Consider the following 16507-nt stretch of genomic DNA (forward strand, 5'->3'; position numbering starts at 1 on the left):
AGCATTGCTAAACTTAGTCCATTTCTATCATGCTCTGAACTTGAGATGGTTTTCCCAACCTTCATCTCCTCATGCTTAGGCTACTGCAACTCGCTTTTCACTTGTCTTAGCAAAACCTTCCTGATCAGTTTACAGGTGGTTCAGAATGCCTGTGCTCGTCTTCTGACCAAATGGTCAAAAGACACCCACATCAGATATTGGCAGGTATTATGGTTTTAGTGATGTTGTCTGGATGCAGTTGTTGCATTAACGGGCAGCAGTGGCTCAGTAGGTAGGGTAGGTTGATGACCTTTGGGCACATAAAGATCGTGTATGATTTAAAATTACGAGCCCCAGTGGCCTAATGTATAAGGCACTGGCCTCCTAAGCCAGGGATAGTGGGTTCAAGTCCCATCTGGGGTGGCATATACCTGTTATAGTGATGTTTTCTGCCTCACGTTGTTTCATGAAGCAAACGTTTTGCGTACTTTTTATCACGTCACCTCATTGATAGATATGATGACTTTTGGCCATATCGAAATCCTTTATTGACACAAGTTTGTAGCCCCAGTGGCCTAATGGATAAGGCACTGGCCTTCTAAGCCAGGGATTGTGGGTTCGCGTCCCACCTGGGGTGGTATAATGCTCAACAAAACCACTCTCAAACACATCTATAAAATCTCTAGAGCCTTCTGACTTCCTTCAACACTACAGGGACACGCAAGATGGTTATCAATTGTTCAATCGTTGTGCCCCAGATCAAGTAGTTCACTAAGTGTGTTTTGACGCCATCAGCAGTATTTTCTCCTGCTTCACCTACTGCCTACATCCACTCTGATGGAGATGGTGAAAACATCCAGTCTTTCTTTGTGGACAAAGTCATTAAGGTGAGATCTTCCTTCTGTCCTTCAGCGCTATCTCAGCCTCTTCCGACTACTACCCTTCCCCTCATCCTAAGCATCTTTGTCCCTGTTTCTTCACCTGAGCCATCCAAACTAGTTTACATTATGAAGACTTCTGCACGCCCCCTCGACATCTTACCCTCTTCTTTTTTTAAAAACACTTTTCTGTCTATCTGTCCCAGTGTGGTCTCTCTGGTTTCTGGTCAGGTCCCTGCTTATTTCAAGAAAGCTGTAATCCAACCGCTTCTTATAAAAACGAGTCCTGCTCCATCTCTCAAAAGCAGCTTCAGAGAAATCTCTAAGCTTCCGTTCATCTCCACGATCTCGGAAAAGGCTGTGGCTAAACACCTCACAGCTGCTCTTGATGAACGCAACATCTACAGTAGTTTCCAGTAAGGTTTTATTTTATATCCCATTCTACTGAAACAGCTCTTCTTAGTTCTCTAATGACCTTCTGACATACAGACATGCAGGGGACTGTTCTAGTCTGGTTCTGCTGGACCTAACTGCAGTCTTTGACACTGTTGATTATCATCTGCTACTGGATAAGCTGAGAGACTGGGAAGGCCTGTCAGAAACTGTTCGAGAGTGGTTCTCTTATCTGTCTGAGCGTTCCTTCTCTGTAGCCATCGCCAAGTTTTGGTCCTCCAGAACCTCTCTCACCAAAAGATGTCTCACAGGGTTGTGTTCTGAGGCCTGTGATTTTCAGGCTCTATCTGTTGTCTCTTAAACACATCCTGAGGTTTTTTTTAAAGGAATATTCTACCGTCTTTATGCAGATGACATCCGACGGTACATCTCCTTTAAGCCCCATGAGATGTCTAAGCTGCAGCTGTTACTACACACCTGCTCAGACTCTATTAGAACCTGGATGGCTGGGAACTTTCTACAGCAGAATGACGATAAGACGAAGATCCTCATCTGTGCTGCAGACAAGCTGGTTCCCGAAGTCACAGCCTCTCTAGATCAAATTGCTTCTCGCACCAAACCCTTTGTTAAGAATCCCATTGTGACGTTTGACCCAGCTCTCACCCAGGATTCTCATGTCAGGTTTCTTGTTGGCTCTTCTTTCTTTCATCTCAGGAGCATTAAACGCCGGTTTAATTAACCAACATTTTTAGTGTACAGCACCTTGTTTGGTTGTAATGCCTTGTGAATGCGCTTTATAAATAAAATGGGATTGGATTGAAGCATTGCTAAACTTAGTCCATTTCTATCATGCTCTGAACTTGAGATGGTTTTCCCAACCTTCATCTCCTCATGCTTAGGCTACTGCAACTCGCTTTTCACTTGTCTTAGCAAAACCTTCCTGATCAGTTTACAGGTGGTTCAGAATGCCTGTGCTCGTCTTCTGACCAAATGGTCAAAAGACACCCACATCAGATATTGGCAGGTATTATGGTTTTAGTGATGTTGTCTGGATGCAGTTGTTGCATTAACGGGCAGCAGTGGCTCAGTAGGTAGGGTAGGTTGATGACCTTTGGGCACATAAAGATCGTGTATGATTTAAAATTACGAGCCCCAGTGGCCTAATGTATAAGGCACTGGCCTCCTAAGCCAGGGATAGTGGGTTCAAGTCCCATCTGGGGTGGCATATACCTGTTATAGTGATGTTTTCTGCCTCACGTTGTTTCATGAAGCAAACGTTTTGCGTACTTTTTATCACGTCACCTCATTGATAGATATGATGACTTTTGGCCATATCGAAATCCTTTATTGACACAAGTTTGTAGCCCCAGTGGCCTAATGGATAAGGCACTGGCCTTCTAAGCCAGGGATTGTGGGTTCGCGTCCCACCTGGGGTGGTATAATGCTCAACAAAACCACTCTCAAACACATCTATAAAATCTCTAGAGCCTTCTGACTTCCTTCAACACTACAGGGACACGCAAGATGGTTATCAATTGTTCAATCGTTGTGCCCCAGAGCAAGTAGTTCACTAAGTGTGTTTTGACGCCATCAGCAGTATTTTCTCCTGCTTCACCTACTGCCTACATCCACTCTGATGGAGATGGTGAAAAGATCCAGTCTTTCTTTGTGGACAAAGTCATTAAGGTGAGATCTTCCATCTGTCCTTCAGCGCTATCTCAGCCTCTTCCGACTCCTACCCTTCCCCTCATCCTAAGCATCTTTGTCCCTGTTTCTTCACCTGAGCCATCCAAACTAGTTTACATTATGAAGACTTCTGCACGCCCCCTCGACATCTTACCCTCTTCTTTTTTTAAAAACACTTTTCTGTCTATCTGTCCCAGTGTGGTCTCTCTGGTTTCTGGTCAGGTCCCTGCTTATTTCAAGAAAGCTGTAATCCAACCGCTTCTTATAAAAACGAGTCCTGCTCCATCTCTCAAAAGCAGCTTCAGAGAAATCTCTAAGCTTCCGTTCATCTCCACGATCTCGGAAAAGGCTGTGGCTAAACACCTCACAGCTGCTCTTGATGAACGCAACATCTACAGTAGTTTCCAGTAAGGTTTTATTTTATATCCCATTCTACTGAAACAGCTCTTCTTAGATCTCTAATGACCTTCTGACTTACAGACATGCAGGGGACTGTTCTAGTCTGGTTCTGCTGGACCTAACTGCAGTCTTTGACACTGTTGATTATCATCTGCTACTGGATAAGCTGAGAGACTGGGAAGGCCTGTCAGAAACTGTTCGAGAGTGGTTCTCTTATCTGTCTGAGCGTTCCTTCTCTGTAGCCATCGCCAAGTTTTGGTCCTCCAGAACCTCTCTCACCAAAAGATGTCTCACAGGGTTGTGTTCTGAGGCCTGTGATTTTCAGGCTCTACCTGTTGTCTCTTAAACGCATCCTGAGGTTTTTTTTAAAGGAATATTCTACCGTCTTTATGCAGATGACATCCGACGGTACATCTCCTTTAAGCCCCATGAGATGTCTAAGCTGCAGCTGTTACTACACACCTGCTCAGACTCTATTAGAACCTGGATGGCTGGGAACTTTCTACAGCAGAATGACGATAAGACGAAGATCCTCATCTGTGCCGCAGACAAGCTGGTTCCCAAAGTCACAGCCTCTCTAGATCAAATTGCTTCTCGCACCAAACCCTTTGTTAAGAATCCCATTGTGACGTTTGACCCAGCTCTCACCCAGGATTCTCATGTCAGGTTTCTTGTTGGCTCTTCTTTCTTTCATCTCAGGAGCATTAAAAGCCGGTTTAATTAACCAACATTTTTAGTGTAAAGCGCCTTGTTTGGTTGTAATGCCTTGTGAATGCGCTTTATAAATAAAATGGGATTGGATTGAAGCATTGCTAAACTTAGTCCATTTCTATCATGCTCTGAACTTGAGATGGTTTTCCCAACCTTCATCTCCTCATGCTTAGGCTACTGCAACTCGCTTTTCACTTGTCTTAGCAAAACCTTCCTGATCAGTTTACAGGTGGTTCAGAATGCCTGTGCTCGTCTTCTGACCAAATGGTCAAAAGACACCCACATCAGATATTGGCAGGTATTATGGTTTTAGTGATGTTGTCTGGATGCAGTTGTTGCATTAACGGGCAGCAGTGGCTCAGTAGGTAGGGTAGGTTGATGACCTTTGGGCACATAAAGATCGTGTATGATTTAAAATTACGAGCCCCAGTGGCCTAATGTATAAGGCACTGGCCTCCTAAGCCAGGGATAGTGGGTTCAAGTCCCATCTGGGGTGGCATATACCTGTTATAGTGATGTTTTCTGCCTCACGTTGTTTCATGAAGCAAACGTTTTGCGTACTTTTTATCACGTCACCTCATTGATAGATATGATGACTTTTGGCCATATCGAAATCCTTTATTGACACAAGTTTGTAGCCCCAGTGGCCTAATGGATAAGGCACTGGCCTTCTAAGCCAGGGATTGTGGGTTCGCGTCCCACCTGGGGTGGTATAATGCTCAACAAAACCACTCTCAAACACATCTATAAAATCTCTAGAGCCTTCTGACTTCCTTCAACACTACAGGGACACGCAAGATGGTTATCAATTGTTCAATCGTTGTGCCCCAGAGCAAGTAGTTCACTAAGTGTGTTTTGACGCCATCAGCAGTATTTTCTCCTGCTTCACCTACTGCCTACATCCACTCTGATGGAGATGGTGAAAAGATCCAGTCTTTCTTTGTGGACAAAGTCATTAAGGTGAGATCTTCCATCTGTCCTTCAGCGCTATCTCAGCCTCTTCCGACTCCTACCCTTCCCCTCATCCTAAGCATCTTTGTCCCTGTTTCTTCACCTGAGCCATCCAAACTAGTTTACATTATGAAGACTTCTGCACGCCCCCTCGACATCTTACCCTCTTCTTTTTTTAAAAACACTTTTCTGTCTATCTGTCCCAGTGTGGTCTCTCTGGTTTCTGGTCAGGTCCCTGCTTATTTCAAGAAAGCTGTAATCCAACCGCTTCTTATAAAAACGAGTCCTGCTCCATCTCTCAAAAGCAGCTTCAGAGAAATCTCTAAGCTTCCGTTCATCTCCACGATCTCGGAAAAGGCTGTGGCTAAACACCTCACAGCTGCTCTTGATGAACGCAACATCTACAGTAGTTTCCAGTAAGGTTTTATTTTATATCCCATTCTACTGAAACAGCTCTTCTTAGATCTCTAATGACCTTCTGACTTACAGACATGCAGGGGACTGTTCTAGTCTGGTTCTGCTGGACCTAACTGCAGTCTTTGACACTGTTGATTATCATCTGCTACTGGATAAGCTGAGAGACTGGGAAGGCCTGTCAGAAACTGTTCGAGAGTGGTTCTCTTATCTGTCTGAGCGTTCCTTCTCTGTAGCCATCGCCAAGTTTTGGTCCTCCAGAACCTCTCTCACCAAAAGATGTCTCACAGGGTTGTGTTCTGAGGCCTGTGATTTTCAGGCTCTACCTGTTGTCTCTTAAACGCATCCTGAGGTTTTTTTTAAAGGAATATTCTACCGTCTTTATGCAGATGACATCCGACGGTACATCTCCTTTAAGCCCCATGAGATGTCTAAGCTGCAGCTGTTACTACACACCTGCTCAGACTCTATTAGAACCTGGATGGCTGGGAACTTTCTACAGCAGAATGACGATAAGACGAAGATCCTCATCTGTGCCGCAGACAAGCTGGTTCCCAAAGTCACAGCCTCTCTAGATCAAATTGCTTCTCGCACCAAACCCTTTGTTAAGAATCCCATTGTGACGTTTGACCCAGCTCTCACCCAGGATTCTCATGTCAGGTTTCTTGTTGGCTCTTCTTTCTTTCATCTCAGGAGCATTAAAAGCCGGTTTAATTAACCAACATTTTTAGTGTAAAGCGCCTTGTTTGGTTGTAATGCCTTGTGAATGCGCTTTATAAATAAAATGGGATTGGATTGAAGCATTGCTAAACTTAGTCCATTTCTATCATGCTCTGAACTTGAGATGGTTTTCCCAACCTTCATCTCCTCATGCTTAGGCTACTGCAACTCGCTTTTCACTTGTCTTAGCAAAACCTTCCTGATCAGTTTACAGGTGGTTCAGAATGCCTGTGCTCGTCTTCTGACCAAATGGTCAAAAGACACCCACATCAGATATTGGCAGGTATTATGGTTTTAGTGATGTTGTCTGGATGCAGTTGTTGCATTAACGGGCAGCAGTGGCTCAGTAGGTAGGGTAGGTTGATGACCTTTGGGCACATAAAGATCGTGTATGATTTAAAATTACGAGCCCCAGTGGCCTAATGTATAAGGCACTGGCCTCCTAAGCCAGGGATAGTGGGTTCAAGTCCCATCTGGGGTGGCATATACCTGTTATAGTGATGTTTTCTGCCTCACGTTGTTTCATGAAGCAAACGTTTTGCGTACTTTTTATCACGTCACCTCATTGATAGATATGATGACTTTTGGCCATATCGAAATCCTTTATTGACACAAGTTTGTAGCCCCAGTGGCCTAATGGATAAGGCACTGGCCTTCTAAGCCAGGGATTGTGGGTTCGCGTCCCACCTGGGGTGGTATAATGCTCAACAAAACCACTCTCAAACACATCTATAAAATCTCTAGAGCCTTCTGACTTCCTTCAACACTACAGGGACACGCAAGATGGTTATCAATTGTTCAATCGTTGTGCCCCAGAGCAAGTAGTTCACTAAGTGTGTTTTGACGCCATCAGCAGTATTTTCTCCTGCTTCACCTACTGCCTACATCCACTCTGATGGAGATGGTGAAAACATCCAGTCTTTCTTTGTGGACAAAGTCATTAAGGTGAGATCTTCCTTCTGTCCTTCAGCGCTATCTCAGCCTCTTCCGACTACTACCCTTCCCCTCATCCTAAGCATCTTTGTCCCTGTTTCTTCACCTGAGCCATCCAAACTAGTTTACATTATGAAGACTTCTGCACGCCCCCTCGACATCTTACCCTCTTCTTTTTTTAAAAACACTTTTCTGTCTATCTGTCCCAGTGTGGTCTCTCTGGTTTCTGGTCAGGTCCCTGCTTATTTCAAGAAAGCTGTAATCCAACCGCTTCTTATAAAAACGAGTCCTGCTCCATCTCTCAAAAGCAGCTTCAGAGAAATCTCTAAGCTTCCGTTCATCTCCACGATCTCGGAAAAGGCTGTGGCTAAACACCTCACAGCTGCTCTTGATGAACGCAACATCTACAGTAGTTTCCAGTAAGGTTTTATTTTATATCCCATTCTACTGAAACAGCTCTTCTTAGTTCTCTAATGACCTTCTGACATACAGACATGCAGGGGACTGTTCTAGTCTGGTTCTGCTGGACCTAACTGCAGTCTTTGACACTGTTGATTATCATCTGCTACTGGATAAGCTGAGAGACTGGGAAGGCCTGTCAGAAACTGTTCGAGAGTGGTTCTCTTATCTGTCTGAGCGTTCCTTCTCTGTAGCCATCGCCAAGTTTTGGTCCTCCAGAACCTCTCTCACCAAAAGATGTCTCACAGGGTTGTGTTCTGAGGCCTGTGATTTTCAGGCTCTATCTGTTGTCTCTTAAACACATCCTGAGGTTTTTTTTAAAGGAATATTCTACCGTCTTTATGCAGATGACATCCGACGGTACATCTCCTTTAAGCCCCATGAGATGTCTAAGCTGCAGCTGTTACTACACACCTGCTCAGACTCTATTAGAACCTGGATGGCTGGGAACTTTCTACAGCAGAATGACGATAAGACGAAGATCCTCATCTGTGCTGCAGACAAGCTGGTTCCCGAAGTCACAGCCTCTCTAGATCAAATTGCTTCTCGCACCAAACCCTTTGTTAAGAATCCCATTGTGACGTTTGACCCAGCTCTCACCCAGGATTCTCATGTCAGGTTTCTTGTTGGCTCTTCTTTCTTTCATCTCAGGAGCATTAAACGCCGGTTTAATTAACCAACATTTTTAGTGTACAGCACCTTGTTTGGTTGTAATGCCTTGTGAATGCGCTTTATAAATAAAATGGGATTGGATTGAAGCATTGCTAAACTTAGTCCATTTCTATCATGCTCTGAACTTGAGATGGTTTTCCCAACCTTCATCTCCTCATGCTTAGGCTACTGCAACTCGCTTTTCACTTGTCTTAGCAAAACCTTCCTGATCAGTTTACAGGTGGTTCAGAATGCCTGTGCTCGTCTTCTGACCAAATGGTCAAAAGACACCCACATCAGATATTGGCAGGTATTATGGTTTTAGTGATGTTGTCTGGATGCAGTTGTTGCATTAACGGGCAGCAGTGGCTCAGTAGGTAGGGTAGGTTGATGACCTTTGGGCACATAAAGATCGTGTATGATTTAAAATTACGAGCCCCAGTGGCCTAATGTATAAGGCACTGGCCTCCTAAGCCAGGGATAGTGGGTTCAAGTCCCATCTGGGGTGGCATATACCTGTTATAGTGATGTTTTCTGCCTCACGTTGTTTCATGAAGCAAACGTTTTGCGTACTTTTTATCACGTCACCTCATTGATAGATATGATGACTTTTGGCCATATCGAAATCCTTTATTGACACAAGTTTGTAGCCCCAGTGGCCTAATGGATAAGGCACTGGCCTTCTAAGCCAGGGATTGTGGGTTCGCGTCCCACCTGGGGTGGTATAATGCTCAACAAAACCACTCTCAAACACATCTATAAAATCTCTAGAGCCTTCTGACTTCCTTCAACACTACAGGGACACGCAAGATGGTTATCAATTGTTCAATCGTTGTGCCCCAGAGCAAGTAGTTCACTAAGTGTGTTTTGACGCCATCAGCAGTATTTTCTCCTGCTTCACCTACTGCCTACATCCACTCTGATGGAGATGGTGAAAAGATCCAGTCTTTCTTTGTGGACAAAGTCATTAAGGTGAGATCTTCCATCTGTCCTTCAGCGCTATCTCAGCCTCTTCCGACTCCTACCCTTCCCCTCATCCTAAGCATCTTTGTCCCTGTTTCTTCACCTGAGCCATCCAAACTAGTTTACATTATGAAGACTTCTGCACGCCCCCTCGACATCTTACCCTCTTCTTTTTTTAAAAACACTTTTCTGTCTATCTGTCCCAGTGTGGTCTCTCTGGTTTCTGGTCAGGTCCCTGCTTATTTCAAGAAAGCTGTAATCCAACCGCTTCTTATAAAAACGAGTCCTGCTCCATCTCTCAAAAGCAGCTTCAGAGAAATCTCTAAGCTTCCGTTCATCTCCACGATCTCGGAAAAGGCTGTGGCTAAACACCTCACAGCTGCTCTTGATGAACGCAACATCTACAGTAGTTTCCAGTAAGGTTTTATTTTATATCCCATTCTACTGAAACAGCTCTTCTTAGATCTCTAATGACCTTCTGACTTACAGACATGCAGGGGACTGTTCTAGTCTGGTTCTGCTGGACCTAACTGCAGTCTTTGACACTGTTGATTATCATCTGCTACTGGATAAGCTGAGAGACTGGGAAGGCCTGTCAGAAACTGTTCGAGAGTGGTTCTCTTATCTGTCTGAGCGTTCCTTCTCTGTAGCCATCGCCAAGTTTTGGTCCTCCAGAACCTCTCTCACCAAAAGATGTCTCACAGGGTTGTGTTCTGAGGCCTGTGATTTTCAGGCTCTACCTGTTGTCTCTTAAACGCATCCTGAGGTTTTTTTTAAAGGAATATTCTACCGTCTTTATGCAGATGACATCCGACGGTACATCTCCTTTAAGCCCCATGAGATGTCTAAGCTGCAGCTGTTACTACACACCTGCTCAGACTCTATTAGAACCTGGATGGCTGGGAACTTTCTACAGCAGAATGACGATAAGACGAAGATCCTCATCTGTGCCGCAGACAAGCTGGTTCCCAAAGTCACAGCCTCTCTAGATCAAATTGCTTCTCGCACCAAACCCTTTGTTAAGAATCCCATTGTGACGTTTGACCCAGCTCTCACCCAGGATTCTCATGTCAGGTTTCTTGTTGGCTCTTCTTTCTTTCATCTCAGGAGCATTAAAAGCCGGTTTAATTAACCAACATTTTTAGTGTAAAGCGCCTTGTTTGGTTGTAATGCCTTGTGAATGCGCTTTATAAATAAAATGGGATTGGATTGAAGCATTGCTAAACTTAGTCCATTTCTATCATGCTCTGAACTTGAGATGGTTTTCCCAACCTTCATCTCCTCATGCTTAGGCTACTGCAACTCGCTTTTCACTTGTCTTAGCAAAACCTTCCTGATCAGTTTACAGGTGGTTCAGAATGCCTGTGCTCGTCTTCTGACCAAATGGTCAAAAGACACCCACATCAGATATTGGCAGGTATTATGGTTTTAGTGATGTTGTCTGGATGCAGTTGTTGCATTAACGGGCAGCAGTGGCTCAGTAGGTAGGGTAGGTTGATGACCTTTGGGCACATAAAGATCGTGTATGATTTAAAATTACGAGCCCCAGTGGCCTAATGTATAAGGCACTGGCCTCCTAAGCCAGGGATAGTGGGTTCAAGTCCCATCTGGGGTGGCATATACCTGTTATAGTGATGTTTTCTGCCTCACGTTGTTTCATGAAGCAAACGTTTTGCGTACTTTTTATCACGTCACCTCATTGATAGATATGATGACTTTTGGCCATATCGAAATCCTTTATTGACACAAGTTTGTAGCCCCAGTGGCCTAATGGATAAGGCACTGGCCTTCTAAGCCAGGGATTGTGGGTTCGCGTCCCACCTGGGGTGGTATAATGCTCAACAAAACCACTCTCAAACACATCTATAAAATCTCTAGAGCCTTCTGACTTCCTTCAACACTACAGGGACACGCAAGATGGTTATCAATTGTTCAATCGTTGTGCCCCAGAGCAAGTAGTTCACTAAGTGTGTTTTGACGCCATCAGCAGTATTTTCTCCTGCTTCACCTACTGCCTACATCCACTCTGATGGAGATGGTGAAAACATCCAGTCTTTCTTTGTGGACAAAGTCATTAAGGTGAGATCTTCCTTCTGTCCTTCAGCGCTATCTCAGCCTCTTCCGACTACTACCCTTCCCCTCATCCTAAGCATCTTTGTCCCTGTTTCTTCACCTGAGCCATCCAAACTAGTTTACATTATGAAGACTTCTGCACGCCCCCTCGACATCTTACCCTCTTCTTTTTTTAAAAACACTTTTCTGTCTATCTGTCCCAGTGTGGTCTCTCTGGTTTCTGGTCAGGTCCCTGCTTATTTCAAGAAAGCTGTAATCCAACCGCTTCTTATAAAAACGAGTCCTGCTCCATCTCTCAAAAGCAGCTTCAGAGAAATCTCTAAGCTTCCGTTCATCTCCACGATCTCGGAAAAGGCTGTGGCTAAACACCTCACAGCTGCTCTTGATGAACGCAACATCTACAGTAGTTTCCAGTAAGGTTTTATTTTATATCCCATTCTACTGAAACAGCTCTTCTTAGTTCTCTAATGACCTTCTGACATACAGACATGCAGGGGACTGTTCTAGTCTGGTTCTGCTGGACCTAACTGCAGTCTTTGACACTGTTGATTATCATCTGCTACTGGATAAGCTGAGAGACTGGGAAGGCCTGTCAGAAACTGTTCGAGAGTGGTTCTCTTATCTGTCTGAGCGTTCCTTCTCTGTAGCCATCGCCAAGTTTTGGTCCTCCAGAACCTCTCTCACCAAAAGATGTCTCACAGGGTTGTGTTCTGAGGCCTGTGATTTTCAGGCTCTATCTGTTGTCTCTTAAACACATCCTGAGGTTTTTTTTAAAGGAATATTCTACCGTCTTTATGCAGATGACATCCGACGGTACATCTCCTTTAAGCCCCATGAGATGTCTAAGCTGCAGCTGTTACTACACACCTGCTCAGACTCTATTAGAACCTGGATGGCTGGGAACTTTCTACAGCAGAATGACGATAAGACGAAGATCCTCATCTGTGCTGCAGACAAGCTGGTTCCCGAAGTCACAGCCTCTCTAGATCAAATTGCTTCTCGCACCAAACCCTTTGTTAAGAATCCCATTGTGACGTTTGACCCAGCTCTCACCCAGGATTCTCATGTCAGGTTTCTTGTTGGCTCTTCTTTCTTTCATCTCAGGAGCATTAAACGCCGGTTTAATTAACCAACATTTTTAGTGTACAGCACCTTGTTTGGTTGTAATGCCTTGTGAATGCGCTTTATAAATAAAATGGGATTGGATTGAAGCATTGCTAAACTTAGTCCATTTCTATCATGCTCTGAACTTGAGATGGTTTTCCCAACCTTCATCTCCTCATGCTTAGGCTACTGCAACTCGCTTTTCACTTGTCTTAGCAAAACCTTCCTGATCAGTTTACAGGTGGTTCAGAATGCCTGTGCTCGGCTTCTGACCAAATGGTCAAAAGACACCCACATCAGATATTGGCAGGTATTATGGTTTTAGTGATGTTGTCTGGATGCAGTTGTTGCATTAACGGGCAGCAGTGGCTCAGTAGGTAGGGTAGGTTGATGACCTTTGGGCACATAAAGATCGTGTATGATTTAAAATTACGAGCCCCAGTGGCCTAATGGATAAGGCACTGGCCTCCTAAGCCAGGGATTGTGGGTTCAAGTCCCATTTGGGGTGGCATATACCTGTTATAGTGATGTTTTCTGCCTCACGTTGTTTCATGAAGCAAACGTTTTGCGTACTTTTTATCACGTCACCTCATTGATAGATATGATTACTTTTGGCCATATCAAAATCCTTTATTGACACAAGTTTGTAGCCCCAGTGGCCTAATGGATAAGGCACTGGCCTTCTAAGCCAGGGATTGTGGGTTCGAGTCCCACCTGGGGTGGTATAATGCTCAACAAAACCACTCTCAAACACATCTATAAAATCTCTAGAGTCTTCTGACTTCCTTCAACACTACAGGGACACGCAAGATGGTTATCAATTGTTCAATCGTTGTGCCCCAGAGCAAGTAGTTCACTAAGTGTGTTTTGACGCCATCAGCAGTATTTTCTCCTGCTTCACCTACTGCCTACATCCACTCTGATGGAGATGGTGAAAACATCCAGTCTTTCTTTGTGGACAAAGTCATTAACCCTTTGATACATAATGGTCACTACAGTGGACAGGTACTCAAAATTGTTATTTCTTTATTTTTGCTATTAAGCACAGCTGTTGAAGACTTTATTGCATTTGAGCCCCTCCATTTGGACTTCAGTAAGTCAAGCCAACATATTCCATGTTCAGAATGCACGCTGTCCACTGAGATGGACATGTAATAAATTATTTGTAAATTAACAAAATGTTACAAAAAATATTTGTTGAAATTTGTTTCATTCACACCTAAAGATGAATGAAAAAAATTGTTTAAAAAATCTTGGTTGAAGATTTCATAATCCATGCATCAGAGGGTTAAGGTGAGATCTTCCATCTGTCCTTCAGCGCTATCTCAGCCTCTTCCGACTCCTACCCTTCCCCTCATCCTAAGCATCTTTGTCCCTGTTTCTTCACCTGAGCCATCCAAACTAGTTTACATTATGAAGACTTCTGCACGCCCCCTCGACATCTTACCCTCTTCTTTTTTTAAAAACACTTTTCTGTCTATCTGTCCCAGTGTGGTCTCTCTGGTTTCTGGTCAGGTCCCTGCTTATTTCAAGAAAGCTGTAATCCAACCGCTTCTTATAAAAACGAGTCCTGCTCCATCTCTCAAAAGCAGCTTCAGAGAAATCTCTAAGCTTCCGTTCATCTCCACGATCTCGGAAAAGGCTGTGGCTAAACACCTCACAGCTGCTCTTGATGAACGCAACATCTACAGTAGTTTCCAGTAAGGTTTTATTTTATATCCCATTCTACTGAAACAGCTCTTCTTAGTTCTCTAATGACCTTCTGACATACAGACATGCAGGGGACTGTTCTAGTCTGGTTCTGCTGGACCTAACTGCAGTCTTTGACACTGTTGATTATCATCTGCTACTGGATAAGCTGAGAGACTGGGAAGGCCTGCCAGAAACTGTTCGAGAGTGGTTCTCTTATCTGTCTGAGCGTTCCTTCTCTGTAGCCATCGCCAAGTTTTGGTCCTCCAGAACCTCTCTCACCAAAAGATGTCTCACAGGGTTGTGTTCTGAGGCCTGTGATTTTCAGGCTCTATCTGTTGTCTCTTAAACACATCCTGAGGTTTTTTTTAAAGGAATATTCTACCGTCTTTATGCAGATGACATCCGACGGTACATCTCCTTTAAGCCCCATGAGATGTCTAAGCTGCAGCTGTTACTACACACCTGCTCAGACTCTATTAGAACCTGGATGGCTGGGAACTTTCTACAGCAGAATGACGATAAGACGAAGATCCTCATCTGTGCCGCAGACAAGCTGGTTCCCGAAGTCACAGCCTCTCTAGATCAAATTGCTTCTCGCACCAAACCCTTTGTTAAGAATCCCATTGTGACGTTTGACCCAGCTCTCACCCAGGATTCTCATGTCAGGTTTCTTGTTGGCTCTTCTTTCTTTCATCTCAGGAGCATTAAACGCCGGTTTAATTAACCAACATTTTTAGTGTACAGCACCTTTTTTGGTTGTAATGCCTTGTGAATGCGCTTTATAAATAAAATGGGATTGGATTGAAGCATTGCTAAACTTAGTCCATTTCTATCATGCTCTGAACTTGAGATGGTTTTCCCAACCTTCATCTCCTCATGCTTAGGCTACTGCAACTCGCTTTTCACTTGTCTTAGCAAAACCTTCCTGATCAGTTTACAGGTGGTTCAGAATGCCTGTGCTCGGCTTCTGACCAAATGGTCAAAAGACACCCACATCAGATATTGGCAGGTATTATGGTTTTAGTGATGTTGTCTGGATGCAGTTGTTGCATTAACGGGCAGCAGTGGCTCAGTAGGTAGGGTAGGTTGATGACCTTTGGGCACATAAAGATCGTGTATGATTTAAAATTACGAGCCCCAGTGGCCTAATGGATAAGGCACTGGCCTCCTAAGCCAGGTATTGTGGGTTCAAGTCCCATCTGGGGTGGCATATACCTGTTATAGTGATGTTTTCTGCCTCACGTTGTTTCATGAAGCAAACGTTTTGCGTACTTTTTATCACGTCACCTCATTGATAGATATGATTACTTTTGGCCATATCAAAATCCTTTATTGATACAAGTTTGTAGCCCCAGTGGCCTAATGGATAAGGCACTGGCCTTCTAAGCCAGGGATTGTGGGTTCGAGTCCCACCTGGGGTGGTATAATGCTCAACAAAACCACTCTCAAACACATCTATAAAATCTCTAGAGTCTTCTGACTTCCTTCAACACTACAGGGACACGCAAGATGGTTATCAATTGTTCAATCGTTGTGCCCCAGAGCAAGTAGTTCACTAAGTGTGTTTTGACGCCATCAGCAGTATTTTCTCCTGCTTCACCTACTGCCTACATCCACTCTGATGGAGATGGTGAAAACATCCAGTCTTTCTTTGTGGACAAAGTCATTAACCCTTTGATACATAATGGTCACTACAGTGGACAGGTACTCAAAATTGTTATTTCATTATTTTTGCTATTAAGCACAGCTGTTGAAGACTTTATTGCATTTGAGCCCCTCCATTTGGACTTCAGTAAGTCAAGCCAACATATTCCATGTTCAGAATGCACGCTGTCCACTGAGATGGACATGTAATAAATTATTTGTAAATTAACAAAATGTTACAAAAAATATTTGTTGAAATTTGTTTCATTCACACCTAAAGATGAATGAAAAAAATTGTTTAAAAAATCTTGGTTGAAGATTTCATAATCCATGCATCAGAGGGTTAAGGTGAGATCTTCCATCTGTCCTTCAGCGCTATCTCAGCCTCTTCCGACTCCTACCCTTCCCCTCATCCTAAGCATCTTTGTCCCTGTTTCTTCACCTGAGCCATCCAAACTAGTTTACATTATGAAGACTTCTGCACGCCCCCTCGACATCTTACCCTCTTCTTTTTTTAAAAACACTTTTCTGTCTATCTGTCCCAGTGTGGTCTCTCTGGTTTCTGGTCAGGTCCCTGCTTATTTCAAGAAAGCTGTAATCCAACCGCTTCTTATAAAAACGAGTCCTGCTCCATCTCTCAAAAGCAGCTTCAGAGAAATCTCTAAGCTTCCGTTCATCTCCACGATCTCGGAAAAGGCTGTGGCTAAACACCTCACAGCTGCTCTTGATGAACGCAACATCTACAGTAGTTTCCAGTAAGGTTTTATTTTATATCCCATTCTACTGAAACAGCTCTTCTTAGTTCTCTAATGACCTTCTGACATACAGACATGCAGGGGACTGTTCTAGTCTGGTTC

General features: G+C 43.9%; 1 protein-coding gene and 10 non-coding genes across 13 annotated transcripts in view; 10 read left to right on the forward strand and 1 right to left on the reverse strand.

Moving 5' to 3' along the window:
• atp7b (ATPase copper transporting beta) overlaps positions 1 to 16507 on the reverse strand; it is a 272095-nt gene that overhangs the window by 135791 nt on the left and 119797 nt on the right. The gene's annotated exons all lie outside the window — the stretch shown is intronic.
• Positions 544 to 616, forward strand: trnar-ucu (transfer RNA arginine (anticodon UCU)). Its single transcript has one exon. It is a non-coding gene; the product is annotated as a tRNA-Arg (tRNA).
• trnar-ucu (transfer RNA arginine (anticodon UCU)) lies at positions 2614 to 2686 on the forward strand. Its single transcript has one exon. It is a non-coding gene; the product is annotated as a tRNA-Arg (tRNA).
• On the forward strand, positions 4684 to 4756 carry trnar-ucu (transfer RNA arginine (anticodon UCU)). The gene has a single exon. It is a non-coding gene; the product is annotated as a tRNA-Arg (tRNA).
• Positions 6754 to 6826, forward strand: trnar-ucu (transfer RNA arginine (anticodon UCU)). The gene has a single exon. It is a non-coding gene; the product is annotated as a tRNA-Arg (tRNA).
• trnar-ucu (transfer RNA arginine (anticodon UCU)) lies at positions 8824 to 8896 on the forward strand. The gene has a single exon. It is a non-coding gene; the product is annotated as a tRNA-Arg (tRNA).
• trnar-ucu (transfer RNA arginine (anticodon UCU)) lies at positions 10894 to 10966 on the forward strand. The gene has a single exon. It is a non-coding gene; the product is annotated as a tRNA-Arg (tRNA).
• On the forward strand, positions 12750 to 12822 carry trnar-ccu (transfer RNA arginine (anticodon CCU)). Its single transcript has one exon. It is a non-coding gene; the product is annotated as a tRNA-Arg (tRNA).
• Positions 12964 to 13036, forward strand: trnar-ucu (transfer RNA arginine (anticodon UCU)). The gene has a single exon. It is a non-coding gene; the product is annotated as a tRNA-Arg (tRNA).
• trnar-ccu (transfer RNA arginine (anticodon CCU)) lies at positions 15141 to 15213 on the forward strand. The gene has a single exon. It is a non-coding gene; the product is annotated as a tRNA-Arg (tRNA).
• Positions 15355 to 15427, forward strand: trnar-ucu (transfer RNA arginine (anticodon UCU)). The gene has a single exon. It is a non-coding gene; the product is annotated as a tRNA-Arg (tRNA).

Source organism: Nothobranchius furzeri, chromosome 1 (genome assembly GCF_043380555.1).
Source record: "Nothobranchius furzeri strain GRZ-AD chromosome 1, NfurGRZ-RIMD1, whole genome shotgun sequence".
Classification (NCBI taxonomy): Eukaryota; Metazoa; Chordata; class Actinopteri; order Cyprinodontiformes; family Nothobranchiidae; genus Nothobranchius; species Nothobranchius furzeri.